The 17,682-nt window shown below is 47.3% G+C and overlaps 1 protein-coding gene across 1 annotated transcript in view; it reads left to right on the forward strand.

Annotated features, from left to right (window-relative positions):
• Window positions 1–17,682, forward strand: part of LOC144792390 (putative cation-transporting ATPase 13A4) — a 466,918-nt gene that overhangs the window by 152,361 nt on the left and 296,875 nt on the right. The window lies entirely within an intron of this gene.

Here is a 17,682-nt window from a genome sequence, read left to right on the forward strand (position 1 = left end):
TGGATAGAATCCCCGCGATATTCCAAGAAAGCAAATTTAGGCTACATGAGAAGATATCATTGACCTCAAGATGAACCCAGGTTGTTCACCCTGGTATTTCAAAGGGGTGGCTCTGTTGTTTTTGGTGGCAAAGACCCTTTTGCTTACTGCGAGGTTATAAATGGGAAGTGTAGTAGAAAAATTCCTTTAATTAATAGGTGAATGCTGTGGTTCTAGTGCTACAAGGGAAACCGAGGTATCATTTCTGATGCAATCAATGCCAAAGGTGTTCACGAGACTACTAGATTTCCTATGCTTATGTTGCTCCTCTTTTATGGATGAGTTTTGATTATCTCCTGTTAACTGGACTTTGGTAGTGATTGGGGAATTGAGCTTGAGTCTTATGCAAGTGTCAGTGGGAGAATTAAAACGTAGTTCTGGAGCAAGTAGCCCATCTGCTAGGTCCTCATCCTTAAAGGTCACACCGATGTGCTCCCACTGTTCGTTGTCTGTGCAAAACTGTTTGACATTGCATATGTCCTCCTTAATGATGGACCTGCAACCTCTTTTAAACTGGATCCATTGTATAACCTTATTTACCAATGACTCCTAACTTTTGTGGTGTAAACTTTGATTATTAGGGGTGTTAATCGAATAAAGGTCAAAGGGTTTGCCATGTCTAGCATCAATGGATACCTTGTTGGTTACACTTTCCTTGGTTATTACAAAGGGGCTATAGTTCACATCTACCAAATTAGGGTTTGCACGGCTGCTCAAGCCAGGGGATTTTATCTGGCCTAATGAAAATTGGAGCCTTCGCCTTCCCTCCGTGGTGTACCCCTTTGGATGGCTGTATTTATGGTTTCCCACATAATGTTTGTAGGACCCCATAGTTATTGGGTATAGTCCAGAATTCCTATCACCCACTCTAGTTAAATCAAGATTTGGTTCATGTAAAAGAGGACCAACTGGTACTAAGGGGGAATGACCCTGCAATATTTCCCTCGTTGTCAAATTATGGGTATTATGGTTCACAAGGTTAGGCCGATCTCTAATTTTATAGTTAGTCATGGTTTTTGGCCTTGGAGGGGGACCATAGCCGGGCACAGGCTTGATGGATTGTTTCTGTGTGAGTAAGTCAGTAAGGGTGTCCAGCTTAGTTGCTAATAGTCTAGCCATCTTTTCCATAGTCTCCCTTACTGAGTTGAGTTTCTTCCTTAAAGCTACTAACTGTTCATTTATGAATACATGATCTTTGGTTATACAGGTCTTCGCAGTGTCATGGTCCCTTAGCAATTGAGGGAGGTTATTATCCGTAGTCTGGAGACTTCCTAGCATGGCGAAGTGGTTTGAGCATTCCACACTTGCAATTATACGCTCCTCTTTCCCTTTTGATTGTGCTGCTGTTAACATGGGAGGGGGGCAAGTTGCAGGTGGCGAGCCCCGGACACTCGGGCTTGTGATTAGAGTAATAGCTGGAGAGGTTACTGGCAATTTATCAAGGTAGGTAACAATACTTTTTTGATAGCTTTGGGTCTCCCCCTTGGCCTTCCTAAGCCCATTTGAGGCTTTCCCTTGCTGGATTGGCCCTTGTTAAGGGGCAAGCAAGTCCTCCACTTCCTCGATAAGTTTGTCAATTTCAGCGAGGGTGCAATTGTCGGCAGCATGTCTTTGGATTTTCTTTGCGTTACATGCTACCTGATTATTGTCAGAAGCCTTTCTTTTACCCGTAGCTTGGTCGCATTTGTGTGCTTAGGGAGAATCCAAGCCCTGCCAGCGCAGTAATGAAATAGGAGAGCTTGGTAAATGAGGTAGGGCAAAGCACACCAAGTAAACGTACAGTACTTACAGTTTAAAGCCATGGGGGGTAGCCCTGCCCTGCCTCTTCCTGGTGCCGACAGACGCAGGACGGGCCCGCCCTTGGCCTGGGCTTCACTCGGGTACGGGATGACAGCGGCGCCTAACCCCTCCGCAGCTTGTGTTGGCCAACGGCCGTCACGCGCACTACCTTCGTAGTGCTGCGCACGTCCCTTGGCCGATGCGGCCCCGCCCACTGCGCTAAACCACCGCAGCACGGTGGATTTGCAGCTGCGATTAATCGTTTAAGAGTGCAAGTGTAGCCCCTCCCTCCTGGGAGTGAATACTTCTGGGGCTTTGAGTCCCCCAGCGGAACCACAGACCAGCAGAGCAGCGGCAACGGCGGTTACAGTGTCCCCTCTAACACTTTTATTTACACATGTATTCAACCATTCACATTCATTAGGGGTGAGGGTAAGGTTAAGCTATTATCCTCACTAGTGAATTTCCAGGATTTATGTTAAGTAAACCTTAAATAAGTTTTTCAATTGCATTTTGAGACTTTGTTTGAGTTTCAATGGCCACAAACAGTAATGCCATCAATGACCCTAGAAAACAATGAGCCTCACTGGGCTGCGATATTAATGACCTAGACAGGAATTAATACTAATGACTCAAGGAAGGAATGACCCTTACTGGAAGTGAGCAGTATTGATAAGCAAAGGTCCCAATCTGCAATGGGCATCAATGGTGACATCATTACATGCCTTAATGAGCTTGAAATGCCCTGGTCTGTAAGGATAATCAATGATCTGAGGACTTATGAATTAGAAAATGCCCTAGGTGATAGGGACCATAAATGACCCTAAGCACTACTGTGCCTCAGTGGCGGCAAGTTTTAAAAATATTTACTGGAATAGCATTAGCTCCATGAAACAATCAGGTTTAACGTTCCCAGCTATATTGAGCAAAAATGGCCCCCAGTAATGAGCATTAGTGTCCCAATGTAGTACGTATAAATCCAGTACTTGTGTAGCGCACGAATCACCCCGAAGGGGTATCTCGGTGCTGGGGGCCGTTGGGAAGATTAAGAGTCGCATGGTGCTAGGCAGACCCCTTCCGCCAGAGCCAGGGATCGAACCGTGATCCCCGCGTGCAGCGTCAGTAGCCCTGGCCGCTGAGCCACACCTCTTCCACAGCAGTATGATCAACAAGTAATGAGCCACTATGGTAACGGGCAATAATGAACATTAGAACATTGTTTGTCTGTGCTCAGCTTTAGCACCCTAGCTTCTTACATTTAAATATAGCATTCTTTCTCCCACTCCTCTTAACACCCCAGTTGTGTTACTGCTGCCTCCTCTCTACCCTGCCTCCTGCCTGGTTGCCTGGTTGTAATTGTTTATTATTTATCAGCATTATCAATTAGCACTGCTACCATTTCACCTGCTGGTTTCGTTTTTAAGTGGAGGACTCCGTCGCACTGCGTAAGCAGTGTGGGCGGAGCCCGAAGATTTTATGTTTCTTAGAGGGGGCTTGGAACTCGCCCCTCTTCTCCATTGGCTGGCCTCGTAAATGCTGGCCAGCCATTGGAGGAGAGGGGCTTCACTCTCTTTAAGCCCTGTCTTTTTGCGATTCAGGGGCGTGTTTTTTAGGTTCTTTCTATCTATGACGTCATCCGTCACTCAAACCTAAAAAACATGCCCCGAATCGCACAATGACCATGTGTTTCTCCGAGGCATTTCTGCCTCGCCTCGGAGAAACGTGGTCGTGTTCATGGCGTTGTCGTGTTAGGTTTGTTTCTGCTCTCCCAGTTCATTTGGTGTGTTGTTAGTTGTAGTTAATTAGCGCTTGTTCACAATATGCCATCCTGAGAGGCCCTTTTGTGGAGGTGCATAGCCCCCCCAGCCCCCACCACTCTTGTGTTTAACCAAGACACAAACTGTGCCGCCTGTTTTTAGACTTTTTAGAAAAGTTAAGGCGCCTCGAACAGCAACAATCCAGCCGGAAGTGAAGGGATCAATCGCTCGGTAATGATTGGCCAGCCTCAATGGAAGTCCGCCAGTGAGACAGCTCAGCGGGTTTGGCACATGCTGCGGAGTTCTGCATCCCCCCTGCATGCTATCAGCCCCAGCCCCGGTGCGATGGGTGTGAGGGTGGCCAGAAGGAGCCATGACTTGTAATGTGTACTTCCATAGCGCGCATCTTACCTGGGAGAGCTTCATGGCGCTTAGAGCGGGCTAGCCCCGGGGGGGCGGGGGGAGGGTTGGGGCACCCTTGTTATACTATGGATATCGACGGGTATTACATCGGAAGAATATGCGTAACTGTCCGTGCTCTCCATCTTGTTACATGGACAATAGAGCAACAACAGGCTGATGTCTCTGAGGCTGTAAGGGCTACAGGGAAGTCACCCCTACTGCTGCTTTTGCATAGGCCCCATACTTCTCACCATACCTCTCCTCCTAGTACTGGTCATGCGCACGTACCTCCTCGTGAACGATTACAAGACAAGCAGAAGTTTTATGCTGAAGGAAACTTTTTTTAATGGCATGGGGCAATTTAAGTGATTTGCCCAGAATCACAGGATGTTGAGCGGACGCTGGGATTGCAACTCCCTCTGCCATTCAATCAAACAAGTATGCTTTCATGTAGCACTTGTGCGTAGCAGTGTGGCCAGCCTCAACGAAAGTCCACCAGTGAGACAGCTCAGCGGGTTTGGCACATGCTGCGGAGTACTGCGTCCCCCCTGCATGCTATCAGCCCCAGCCCCGGTGCGATGGGTGTGAGGGGGGCCAGGAGGAGCCATGACTTGTAATGTGTACTTCTATAGCGCACATCTTACCCGGGAGGGCTTGATGGCGCTTAGAGCGGGCTAGCCCCGTGGGGGCGGGGTAGGGCTGGGGGCGCACTTGTTATACTATGGATATCGACGGAGGCCAGCCATTGGAAGAGAGGGGCGTCACTCCGATCAAGCCCCTTCTTTTTGCTATTCGGGGGCGTGTTTTTTAGGTTCTTTCTATCTGTGACGTCTTCAGTCACTCAAACCTAAAAAACACGCCCCCGAATCCCAAAATGACCGTGTGTTTCTCCGAGGCATTTCTGCCTCGCCTCGGAGAAACGTGGTCGTGTTCATGGCGTGGTCATATTGTAATGAATCAATTTCTGCAGACTGTGAAAGCCTCAGGACTCATTTCAGTAAATGTGATAGCGTTGTAGTGGAATGTGTGTGGCTCTGTCTGTGTGTGTTTGTGGCTCTGTCTGTGTGTGTGTGGCTCTGTCTGTGTGTGTGTGGCTCTGTCTGTGTGTGTGTGGCTGTGTGTGTGTGGCTGTGTGTGTGTATCTGTGTGTGTGTGGCTCTGTGTGTGTGTGGCTCTGTGTGTGGCTCTGTGTGTGTGGCTCTGTGTGTGTGGCTCTGTGTGTGTGGCTCTGTGTGTTTGGCTCTGTGTGTGCGGGGCTCTGTGTGTGTGTGGGGCTCTGTGTGTGTGGGGCTCTGTGTGTGTGTGTGTGTGTGTGTGTGTAACTGTGTGTGACTCTGTGTGGATAGCTTTTTTTGTAGGTGGCTCTATGTGTGGGTGGCTCTGTCTGTGTGAGGGTGGCTCTGTGTAGGTGGCTCTGTGTTAAGACAAGCGTCGGAGTCGAGCAGGCAACAAGAGATGAGAACTACATAACCCATGAGCAAGCCCGCCCGAACTACCATCCCCAGAAGGCCGTGCGAGATAGTCGCGCGGAGAGGGCGTACCCATTTAAACAACCCGGACGCCAGCAGTAGGCGTCGAATATTTTGAACAGTCACCGCGAGTACGGAGACGCGGACAAAGCGGAAGGTGTGCTCCGTTGTATTCGGCGGCCTTGGACAGGAGTTGGGAGACTACGGTGAGGAACAACCGATGCCAGATACCGTGTCTGCGGGGCTCCGCTACATGCTCTGTGGTTATTAATTGAACGCCGGTCTGCTCCAACCCCTTGTCAGTCCCCGGACAACGGTCATTTCGATACTTACGCCAGTCCCCGCTCGAGGGTTCGAGCTTGTGGACTCCGGTCCTTTTGTGCCAGACGTCAGTCCCCGCTCGAGGGTTCTCGAGCAGAAAGGACAACGGTCCTTTCGATACTTATGCCAGTCCCCGCTCGAGGGTTCGAGCTTGTGGACTCCGGTCCTTTTGTGCCAGACGTCAGTCCCCGCTCGAGGGTATCGAGTTAACAGGACAAGGTCCCTTGCTGTGACCAGTGGCCAGTCCCCACTCGAGGGTATCGAGTTAACAATACCAGGTCACTTGCTGTGACCAGTGGCCAGTCCCCACTCGAGGGTTATCGAGTGTGGAGGACATACTTTGGTTAAGCGCATTTGCCCTCCGTTGGAAGCGTGTCAGGACAGACACGCATGCAGAGGACGATTACTATCCATAACAAGGATAGACGCATCGAGTGGCATTGCCGGCCTTTATTTAGCACGGTGTCCTCTGTTGGAAGGTGCTAGGACTAGCATCATTGCAGAGGACGGTTAGACACCATCCTGCACATTTGTGCTATCTTACTTTGCTTATTATTTGACCGTTAACCAAGCCTGAATAGAGAGCTTGTTTCCATCACCCTTCAGTCTGGTGCATCCTCTGTGAGGTTAATAGGGGTGGTGTGTGGGATTCGACTGAGTTACCCGATCCCGAGGGAAACAGGATTACACTCTGTGTGTGTGGTTGGCTCTATGTGAATGACTCTATGTGGGTGGCTGTGCGTGTGGCTCTGTGTGGGTGTAAGTGCAATAGGTCATGCATATGCGAGCGATTAAGCTATTGGCAATGTAAATGACAATGCTATTTATTTATGATTTTTAAAAAAAATTTCATGAGCAATGCCAATAACTCTACCTTTAATATTGCCAAGACCATTGCATTGTAAATGCTTGCTATTGTTTATTTCCTGGCTCCACTTTCTCTGCTCTCCCTACCCCCTCCCAATCAGTCAGGGGGCTCCAGCCTGCCTCACACAGCAGAGCCAGGCAGTTGGAGAGGGAGGGCTGTGCTGCAGCCTTCCTCAGAGCAGAGGACACTGCTGTCTGTGCCTGCCTCAGAACAGAGGGCACTGCTGACTGTGCCTGCCTCAGAGCAGAGGGCACCGCTGTCTGTGCATGCCTCAGTGAAGAGGGCACCGCTGTCTGTGCCTGCCTCAGAGCAGAGGGCTCCGCTGTCTGTGCATGCCTCAGAGCAGAGGGCACTGGTGACTGTGCCTGAGCAGGGGGCACTGCTGTCTGTGCATGCCTCAGAGCAGAGGGAACCGCTGTCTGTGCCTGTCTCAGAGCAGAGGGCACCGGTGTCTGTGACTTCCTCAGAGCAGAGAGCACCGCTGTCTGTGCCTGCCTCAGAGCAGAGGGCACAGCTGTCTGTGCCTGTTTCAGAGCAGAGGGCACCGCTGTCTGTGCATGCCTCAGAGCAGAGGGCACCGCTGTCTGTGCATGCCTCAGAGCAGAGGGCACTGCTGTCTGTGCATGCCTCAGAGCAGGGGGCACTGCTGTCTGTGCCTTCCTCAGAGCAGAGGGCACCGCTGTCTGTGCATGCCTCAGAGCAGAGGGCACCGCTGTCTGTGCCTTCCTCAGAGCAGAGGGCACTGCTGTCTGTGCATGCCACAGAGCAGGGGGCACCGCTGTCTGTGCCTTCCTCAGAGCAGAGGGCACCGCTGTCTGTGCATGCCTCAGAGCAGAGGGCACTGCTGTCTGTGCATGCCTCAGAGCAGGGGGCACCGCTGTCTGTGTCTGCCTCAGAGCAGAGGGCACCGCTGGCTGTGCATGCCTCAGAGTAGAGGGCACCGCTGCCTGTGCATGCCTCAGAGCAGAGGGCACCGCTGTCTGTGCATGCCTCAGAGCAGGGGGCACTGCTGTCTGTCAAACACACGGAATGTTGCACAATGGCAAAACATTCACCCCCAGTCACAGATCTGGGTTTAATCCATCGTTATTTTGCTCACCAAGCCACCCCAGTTCAGACATGGCCATATGCAAATCAGTTATGACCCTGTGCCATATGCAAATAAGTCTTGACCCTGTGGCCATATGCAAATCAGTCACCCCCAGATCTGTGACTGGGGGTGAATATTTTGCCATTGTGCAACATTCCGTCCATCATCTTGTGTGTTTTGCTGATCACACTATGTGGGATGGGTATGCCCAGACGCGGGTCCCTTGCTCACTAAGCCACTGGAGTCAAGCTATCCAGGCTGAAGACGGCTGATAGCCAGAAACCGGTCCTTGGATGCTTGATTCCGGTCCAGGAAAGACATGGCTTGGCAGTTCGGGCTGGACTGTTCCCATGAGGCACAGGGTCAAGACTGATTTACATAGGGCCATGTCTGAACAGAGGTGGCAGAGTGGGCTAAAGAATGGTGATGGATTAAACACAGATCTGTGACTGGGGGTGAGTGTTTTGCCATTGTGCAACATTCCGTCCACCATCTTGTGTGTTTCACTGCAGTCTGTGCCTGCCCTGCTCCTCGCAGCTGCTCCAACTAGTCTAACTTTATGCACCCTTTGAATATATAATAAATGCTGGTTAGCAGATCTAAGTGCACTGAGAGGACTGGTTCTAGTTTCACAGCGCTAGTTTTGCTTTCCTGTTCGTCTCTCTTCCCTCCTCTTCCACCCCCACCTCTCTGCTGCCCCCACCCCTCCTCCCTTCCACTCATCCATGAGTCTCTCTCAGGCAGTTCCACATGATTAATTCCCAAAGCTTGTTCATTATTTCCTGCTCGTTTGGAGGCATTCTGCATTTGTGTTGTAACAGGAATTAATTGCTATTTCACATTTTAAGAACAAATGAAAAAGCTTCTCAAAAATGCAATCCATGTACGGACAGGAAATTTAATTTGTACAAAGCATTTTCATTTGTACTGTAAAAGCTAAACAGCCATTCAACAGATACGAATGAAAGGCTCACAACAAGTGTAGCCGGTGCAATCCTTCACTCCTGACCAGCTGAATCTGAGCCAATAAACCAACCGCCCAGCAAGCAGCCCTCCCAGACTTTGAGACAGAGCAGCTTTTGAGGCTTTGTTTGTTGGTACAAATTCGTCTAGCCCCCTGATTGCCACTTCACCCCTTCAATTCTTAAAGACTAACAAGCATTTACAATGCAATGGTCTCGTCTTTGTTAAAGTTAGAGCTATTGGCGTGGCAAATGGCATTTTTTCCATTTTTTGTTTTTTTAAAAAACATAAATAAATGGCATTGTCATTTACAATGGCAATAGGTGAGCATTAGAGAGTAGTAGAGAGTATTAGCAGTGATTAATAGTTAGTAGAGAGTGGCTAGTTTATTAATTGAGAGTATACTTGAATAGAGTAGAGTAGGAGTGAGTTGTAGGCAATAGTAGTTAGTGAGTAGTGTAGATTAGTGGAGAGTAGTATAGATTTAGTAGTAGATAGTGTGTAGAGCGTGTAGGAGTTAGAGAGTAGTAGAGACAGAGTAGTAGTGAGTGATGAAAACTACTATATAGAAATAGATTTAGTGTAGTGAGTCGTAGATAGTATATGGAGAAGTATTGTAGAGTGAGTAGTGAATAACTTTTAAAATAGAGTATATATTAGAGAGCAGTAGTTAGTTAGTACTTTTGAGTATTAGAGTGTAGTAGAGAGTAGTATAGTAGTAGAGAGTGAGTATAAAATTGTGGATAGTGTAATTGAGTGAGTTGTGAGGAGTGTGACTTGTATGTAGTAGAGAGTAGTTAGAGGGTGTATTAGAGTGTGAATAGTAGAGTGAGTAGTAGAGTGTGAAATGAGAGTATTAGAGAGTAGTAGAGATTGAGTAAAGTGTGAGTAGCACCCACACAGACACAGAGCCCCCCCCACACACACAGAGCCCAACACACACACACACAGAGCCCAATACACACAGAGAGCCCAACACACACACACACACACAGAGCCCAACACACACACGCACACAGAGCCACACACATACACACAGAGCCACACACACACACACAAAGAGCCACACACAAACCCACACAGAGAGGCACTCACACACACACACACAGAGCCACACACACACACAGACATACCCACAGAGCCACACACACAGAGACACACCCACAGAGCAACACACACACACACACAGACGTACCCACAGAGCCACACACAGACACATCCACAGAGCCACACACACAGAGCCACACACACACAGAGCCACACACACACACAGAGCCACACACACACACAGAGCCACACACACAAAGAGCCACACACACACACACAGAGCCACACACACACACACACAGCCCCACACACACAGAGCCACAGACACACACACAGAGCCACACACACACACACACACACACACAGAGCCACACACAGAGCCACACACACACACACACAGAGCCACACACAAACACACACACAAACACACACACACAGCCACACACACAGCCACACAGAGCTACACACACACACACACACACACACACACACACACACACACACACACAGAGCTAGACACACAAAGAGCCAGACACACACAGAGCCAGACACACACAGAGCCAGGCACACACACATACAACACCAAGCGACCACCTTTCTTTGACGGTGACTGTTGCACTCTAATTTTCTGGTGGAAGGGCTCTCTCAAACAGTGATCTAGCCACGTTTAACTTTTTTTTCAGGAATCAAAGTTCTGGTTAGATTTTGTGGTGGGGCTTGTGTGGAGCGTCACTGCACAACAATGGCGGGCGCAGCATACAACGTGAAATAAAAACAGGACTAGGCAGTCTACGCGGATATTGCCCCCTAATAAACAAGTCAGTTCGGATAAGGAGTGTTGATAGTGCCCCACAAGTCTAGAACTTCTCCTGAGTTATGCTGATGCTGCCTACCGCAGTACATGTTATTACTGCCCATTCAAAAATTGGCAGCTCTGCCTCTGCTGATGAGTGTGCCATCGGCCATCTAAAATATGTGCAGGCCTGTCGAACATCAGAGCTATTGCTCATTTTTACGTTTCCGCTGATGAGCGTTGGTGGTGTCCCCTCGTGTGTTTGCCAGATGTTGGTTCTGACCGCTATAACGCACGCAGATCATGCCAATTATTTACATATCTGTCAGTTCAGCTGAGGGATTTTGAAGCCGGTACATTAAATGTGCGCAAGCATTGATTGTCCCATTAAATATACAACAGTCACTCTGAGGAGTGCTATACAACAGTCACTCTGAGGAGTGCTACGCTGCTGCCCCGGGGAAAATAAGGCAATCCAAGAACTGACACACCACATTTGTGGTTGTTCTGGCAAGGCATGTGGATACTCGGTGTGTGAGTTTAAGGGGTGATGAGCAGCGATTTGACTGGTGACCTGCCTGTGTATGAGATGCTGTATGGTGCGCTCTGCATTAGGTGAGGTATGGTGTGCTCTGCGTGTAGTGATATATGGTACGCTCGTGGCTCGGCTGGATCAGGTAGCAGGTCACCTCACCCCAGACTGCACATGAGTTCACAGAAGAGCACGTATAGGAGCATATGCACTGTGGATGGGTCTGTAAAAGGCAAGTCAACCAGAAAGTAAACGGAAATGTGGATATGAGAGCAAGGAAACAAAGTCACCCACAAGAGAGGAGGGGGGTTAGAGGGCTTCTGCTCACTCCCACGAGGACAGAAAGTGAGGAACAGGCGCATAGGCAAACCCACCAGCTTGTGGGGGGGCCATCGGCCCGCCCTATAAGTGGGGTGGAGGTATGTCAGTCAGCTTACCTCTCTAATTAAATTGGTTCCTACAGTCAGGATACCTTTTCGCCGAGAGTGCAGTATCTAAATGATCTCCATTCCTTGAAGGTAAGTGTGAAGCGAGGCATTTCAACACTCAGATCAGTGAGATAGTCACCGGCTCAGAGTAGGAGGAAGGAGTTGATAGCCCGTATTCAGTAAGCCATAATACCCTAATTGCACATAGCTAATCCCTGCGGGAAAAGTAAGTGGAGGGAGTCACCCCCACAGATGAATGGCCAGTCTACAAGTCAAAGAACAGGTCAAAGGCCAGGGGGGAAGCAGCAAAGAAAAGGAAAAATACACTCTTCAAAGCGATGGACTGGACAAAGAAAGCAGCCGTGAGTACACGCTCCAAGAGAATGAACGGAGATCGACGTGATCCTCGAGGAGTGATGAGAGAGAACGTTAATTCCAAAACGCAAATCAAATGAAATACCTAACATAATTAAGTTAATTCCGGACATTACTACGTAGTTCCTTAGTGTGCCTCACTTACGTCACCATCCTTGTCCATGGCAATGTCCTCGCCACTCGCCTCGTGAAGGTCTAGTACATCAGCTATCTTCGGGCCGAGATCGAAAAGCCACCCTAAAGGCAACGGCAGAGACTCAAACAAGAACCGACAGAAACAAGCGTAAAAGCTGGTGCAGCAAACTAGGTGAAACTGACGAAGGACTAAAACCGGAAACCACTGAACGTAAGACAACACAGGAAGGAAAAGCAAAGGCGGAAAAGGAAAAGCGGCCGGACCAATGAGAGAAAGGTTCGATAGGACTGAGTCTACAGTGTGTCTGCTCACGCTGCCTCTACGCGCCAGTCGGCCCTCTGATTGGTTAATAAGGAACACCAATGGTAGTGTTTATTTGGTAGTTGTCAACAAATGAGAGACCCGACTTGGGCGTGCAGGCAGCGTGATGGGGCGTGTTTCGGAATGAGGACGTCAGAGAGAGAAAGGACCTAAAAAACACCCCCCCGAATCCAAAAAAGACGGTGCTTAAATGGAAAGACGCCCCTCTTCTCCAATGGCTGGCCTCCGTTTAGCAAGCCAGCCAATGGAGAAGAGGGGTGGGTTTAAGCCCCGTACTCTAAAACATAAAATCTCACCAGCGAGGCTGCGCAAGCGCAGCCTACGCAGGCCGAGACCTAAAAATGATTGTGAGCCACCTCCAGTTGACAATTAAAGGATACCAAGAACTTTAAGTCCACGCTTTTCTCAATAAAGGTACTCAAATGCAGGCACTCGGAGCGGATATTTCATGCAATGAAAGTTCAGACACTGAAGAAGAGTAAATGTTATATCACTTCTTACGGAACTGCACTGGCTCCCTATACGCCAACGTATTCAGTTCAAAACATGTTGTATCACCCATAAGGCATTGGTCAATCTGGGTCCCTCATATCTCGCTGAGAAATTTGTGCCTTACACTCCCCGCAGATCTCTTCGCTCAGGTGCCAAACACCTTCTGGTGGTACCAAGGTGGAAAAGCTCTCCCCTACTGTGGCCCTCGTCTGTGGTATGAACTCCCGCTGCACCTGAGACAATGCGACGAACATCTGCAGTTCAGAAAAATGCTCAAGACATTCCTATTTTGCCATGACTGATCTGTCTCCCTCTCTCTCCCTGAATATATAGTCATCCCCTCACAGTTCCGCAAAAGCGCAGAGATACACCTCAGGGGGTCGATTCTAGTGCTATATAAACAAACACAAACAGACAAAGTGACTGAGTGAAATCTTGTAGATTTCACTCAGCCACTTTTAGGAGGCGCTCCTGCCCCGGAAAGCCCCCCCGCGCCTGAACGCCCACATGTAGCGCATGGCTTTACAACGTGACGCATCTCCTAGACAGGTAGGTTGCATGCTTGCTGTCCCAGAAGCAGACTAGCATGGCCCATTCATGGAAGGAGAAGTGAATCGCCGTCCAGTATTATTTTTGATTGATGCAGGTGCTACCTGCTCCACTGTTACACCGCCGGAGGTTCCCAACCCAATCCTTTCAGGAAAAGAAGTACATGTTGCTGGTATTCCTAATAAACAGAGTTGTCAGGCTAATATGCCAGTACATGTTTGCCCATTAACAAATAATCATGAGATTTTTATCAGTGATATGAGTTTAGTTAATCTGTAAGGATGCAACTTGTTTTTCAAATTAAGTTGGGCAATTTACTGTACACCAGATAATGTTGTGATTCAAACAAATGACGATGACTCTGATTTTAAAACAGAATCACAAGAGTGAAGAGTTAAAATGTACCCAGTTTTTACAGATGAAGACTTACCTCCAGATTTAAGGCAGACTCACAAGCAGTAGACTCCAAGGGTTGGAACAGGAGGGTTGAAAGTCTTTGTGTCCATGAGGAAAACCAGCAAGCCCGTGGTGTCACTCTGGGTTCAAGTGTTGCAGGTCCAGTTCTTCTCATCCAGACAAGAGAACAGGCAGCAGGGTAGCACAGCAAGACAAATGCACAGCATGGCAGTAGTTCAACAAAGCAGCAGTCCAGCAGAGTGGCAGTCCTTTCAGCAACACAGCAGCTCTTCCTGCTGGCAGAGTAGTCACAGGTCCAGAAGTGCCCTGAGGTGGTGGTGTCAGAGGTCCAGTACTTATATCCAGTTTACCTTTGAAGTGGGAGAAACTTCAAAGAAAGGTTTGGAGAGAGAACCAATCCCATTCATGTGAAAGTGTCTGCCCCTTCCTCCATCCTGCCCAGAATTGCCCATCAGGATGTATATTACCCATCCAACACGCCTAAGTTTCCTTTGAGTGTGGCTGTCTAGAGAGAATGCATAAAGCCCAGCTGTCACCCACCCCAGATGTGTATTCAGAGACTGGTAACAGGGACGGAATGGTTAAAGTGTGTAAATGCCAACTCTCTAAAAGTGGCATTTGCTAGACTGTAATTTAAAATCCAACTTCATCATGAATTGTTATTTTAAATTGTGACTCCAGTGAAACCAAACTGAAAAGCCTATCACTTCACAATTGGGAATTCTACTTAAAAGATGTAATAAGGCAATCCCAACGTTATCCTAAGGGTCAAACAAGCCTTTTAGTAGTAAAAAAATAACTTGGAAGTTTTTCACTACCAGGGCATGTAAAACTTAAAACGACATGTCCTGCTTTTTAAATACATTGTACCCTGCCCTCTGGGCTACCCAGGGCCTATCTTGGGGATGACTTATTTTTATAAAACGGGAAGGTTTAGGCCTAACAAGAGGTTCATCTTGCCAAGTTGAATTGGCAGTATAAGCTTCCCATACAGGTTTTGCAATGCAGGCCTGAGACATGGTTATAGAGGGACTTAAGTGGGTGGCACAATCAGTGCTGCTGCCCACTGGTAGCATTTAATTGACAGGCACTCAACACATGTAGTGATCTTTACTATGGACTTAAGTTATAAGTAAATTAAATATGCCAGTTGTATGCGGAGAGAGCACATAGACTTTAGCACTGATTAGCAGTGGTAAAGTGCTCAGAGGCATAAGGCCAACAAAAACAAGGTCCGAAAAATTGAGGAGGAAGTCAAAAAGTTTGGGGGTGAGCCTGCAGCGAGGACCATTTTTTAACAATGAGTGAGAAAATGATACTTTCAGCAGGAAATGTTTCAATTAAAGTCTGCATTGCTTTAAATATTGATGTTCATGCCACACCCTGGAGAAGATGATACCGATTAAATTAATTAAATTGATCACTATTGCATTGATGTGGCTGATTTATGCCCTGAACCAAGACCAGGCATTCAAGATGTACCACTCGATTTGGCTGATTTAGGTTTTATTTGTTGATGGTTCCTGTCTGACAGGCTATTGTTGATTTCTTCGAGCAGCATATGCAGTCTGCCCAACAGTTTCTATTGTGGAAGCTTCAAACTGTGTAATGTAACTCCAGCACAACTGGCATAACTCACTGCAATTACAAGAGCATGCTACACAGCCGATGAGCTAAGTGTGATAATCATTACATATGTCCGGTATGGTTTTGGTATGTTCCATGACTTCGGTCACATATATCTACCCAGTGGTTTCTGGACATCCTCTGGTACCCTATAAGAAAAAGCCCAGAAATTCTGATTTGTTGCAAGAGTGGAGATAAAATATATTCAGCAAGGAGTAACTTTGCAGATGAAGTTACAAAATACTGCACTCACACGTCAGGTACATTATGAATAAATGAAACATCAGAAAGTGAATTAGAAAATTAAATGAATTACTTGTCTAGGTCGACTCAGTCACTTGAAGAGCTAAGCCAGTTGCAAAAAGAGGAACCAAAGGATGTAAAGAAAGGATAGGAAAAGGCAAGAAGTTCAAAATATGCAAGTGAGGTGCTGTTGACTTTAGATAAGAGATGTGTTTTTACTTGACTTAATTCTGTTGCCCATGGCAAGGTATGTTCATGACCTCACCCATGTTGGATGGAATACAATGTTTAGGAGATTTAAAAGGTATTTGTTCATTCCTCATTTTAGAACCATTGCAGAAATGTGTTGCCAAATATGTATAGCTCTCCAACAGTTAAATGTTGGCAAGAGAAGAAATATGACAATGAGTCACATTGCCAAGCCTAAAGGGCCTTTTCACAAGATTAGAAACAGACATTATAGAAATGCCATATCCTGTAATAATTTGAGGGAACATTCTTGTAATTGTCTGCCAACTCAACCAGGAGGTGTGCCTTCTTCACTCACAGTAGCTAAGCTTTTATTGAGGGAGTTGATCCTTAAATTCGGTTTACCACCTTCTTTAGAGTCAGACTATGAAACACATTCTAAAAATGAAGTTTTAAGAATTTTTGCATGGCACTGAAGATCAAGCACAATTTCATTGTAGATGTCACCCTGAAGTATCGGTAGCTATGAAGAGAAAAAATGTCACTCCAAAATCAAAGCTAGCAAAAGTAGGTCATTAACATAATTAAATGTCCAGATGCCCTTCCCTTGGTGCTGAAAGCAAGAGGAGTATGACCAATAAGAGTACAAGGTCATCTCTGGTGAAGTCGCTGATGATATAGTTCTGGATTACTGCAGAAGTTTGGCTGCTCTGGTATGCTCTACCTCCACAAGGTGAATTTGGCTAAAACCTAGAGCCTGGAGACTGGCTTGTGGTGAGGAAACATGTTTAAAAATCCTGTAATCTATCTCATGCAGGGATCTTCTCTCCTGCAGCTAGCCATTCTTTTTGCATCTCTTATTTCAGGTCCTGACTGTTCTTCAAAATCTCATTTCCGCAAGGGTTTGTGAATGGTGGTCGAAAGTTCCAGAAACTATCCACCTTTGCCCAATTATAGGTTGACACATCATCACTCCACTCGTGCCGGATCCTCTTGCACAGGATTTTGGGAATTGCCCAGATGGGGCCATCAAGTAGCCGGTTAAAAGAGCATACCTGAGAACCTAAGCCCAGCCACTAACTACTGCAGAAGGTTGGCCTTTCCCTCAAAAACTTTGAAGGCAGCTCCTCTTGTGATTGCCTCTAGAGGTCTGTCTACCCTCCTATCTTTCTGTGGAGTTGAGTCTTTCTAGGCCAGGTGCAATGTAAAAAGTAATTAGCAAATGTAGATTTTGTTCTCACTCTCTCCCGCCTCTACCCCCCCCCCTTCGCCCCCACCAGGAACATGCCCAATGTCTGGGTAATGACCTTATTGTGTGAGGAGGCCTTTGATAAATCAGCAGAGTAATTAACTTAACCCAGTAGTGTGATTCAAAGGCACAAATATAATGAAGAGCCTATTCAGAGAAAAGTCAATCTTGAAGTGTCACAAGGAGTGCAGATGTGTGGAATTTAATGTCAGATCTGAATTCAGTAACCTGACTTAATATAATGTTGGTGTGTCAACTGAGTCTCTAGGTCTAACTATGGCAAAACTGCAGTGTAGTGCAGATTTCAAGATGTTGCCCATAGTGTCTAACACAACAAAGCACTTTGAAAAACTTTATAAGGCCTACACAGACCAATATCAATCCATGAAGGGTTCTTTTTGGTACAGGCTACATATGCACAGGTCGACTAACTTTTAGCATAGTCCTAAGCATTGGGCCCACACATGTGTACACATTCAATGAGTCCATAGATTATTACCCTAGCTGCTCTGGGCTTTACCATAAGAAAATTCACACTTGTGTTTTGCAATCTCTATTCTATGATAACAGAGCTTATAGTGACGGGGATTTTCGTAG

The sequence above is a fragment of the Lissotriton helveticus genome, chromosome 11 (assembly GCF_964261635.1).
Source record: "Lissotriton helveticus chromosome 11, aLisHel1.1, whole genome shotgun sequence".
Lineage (NCBI taxonomy): Eukaryota > Metazoa > Chordata > Amphibia > Caudata > Salamandridae > Lissotriton > Lissotriton helveticus.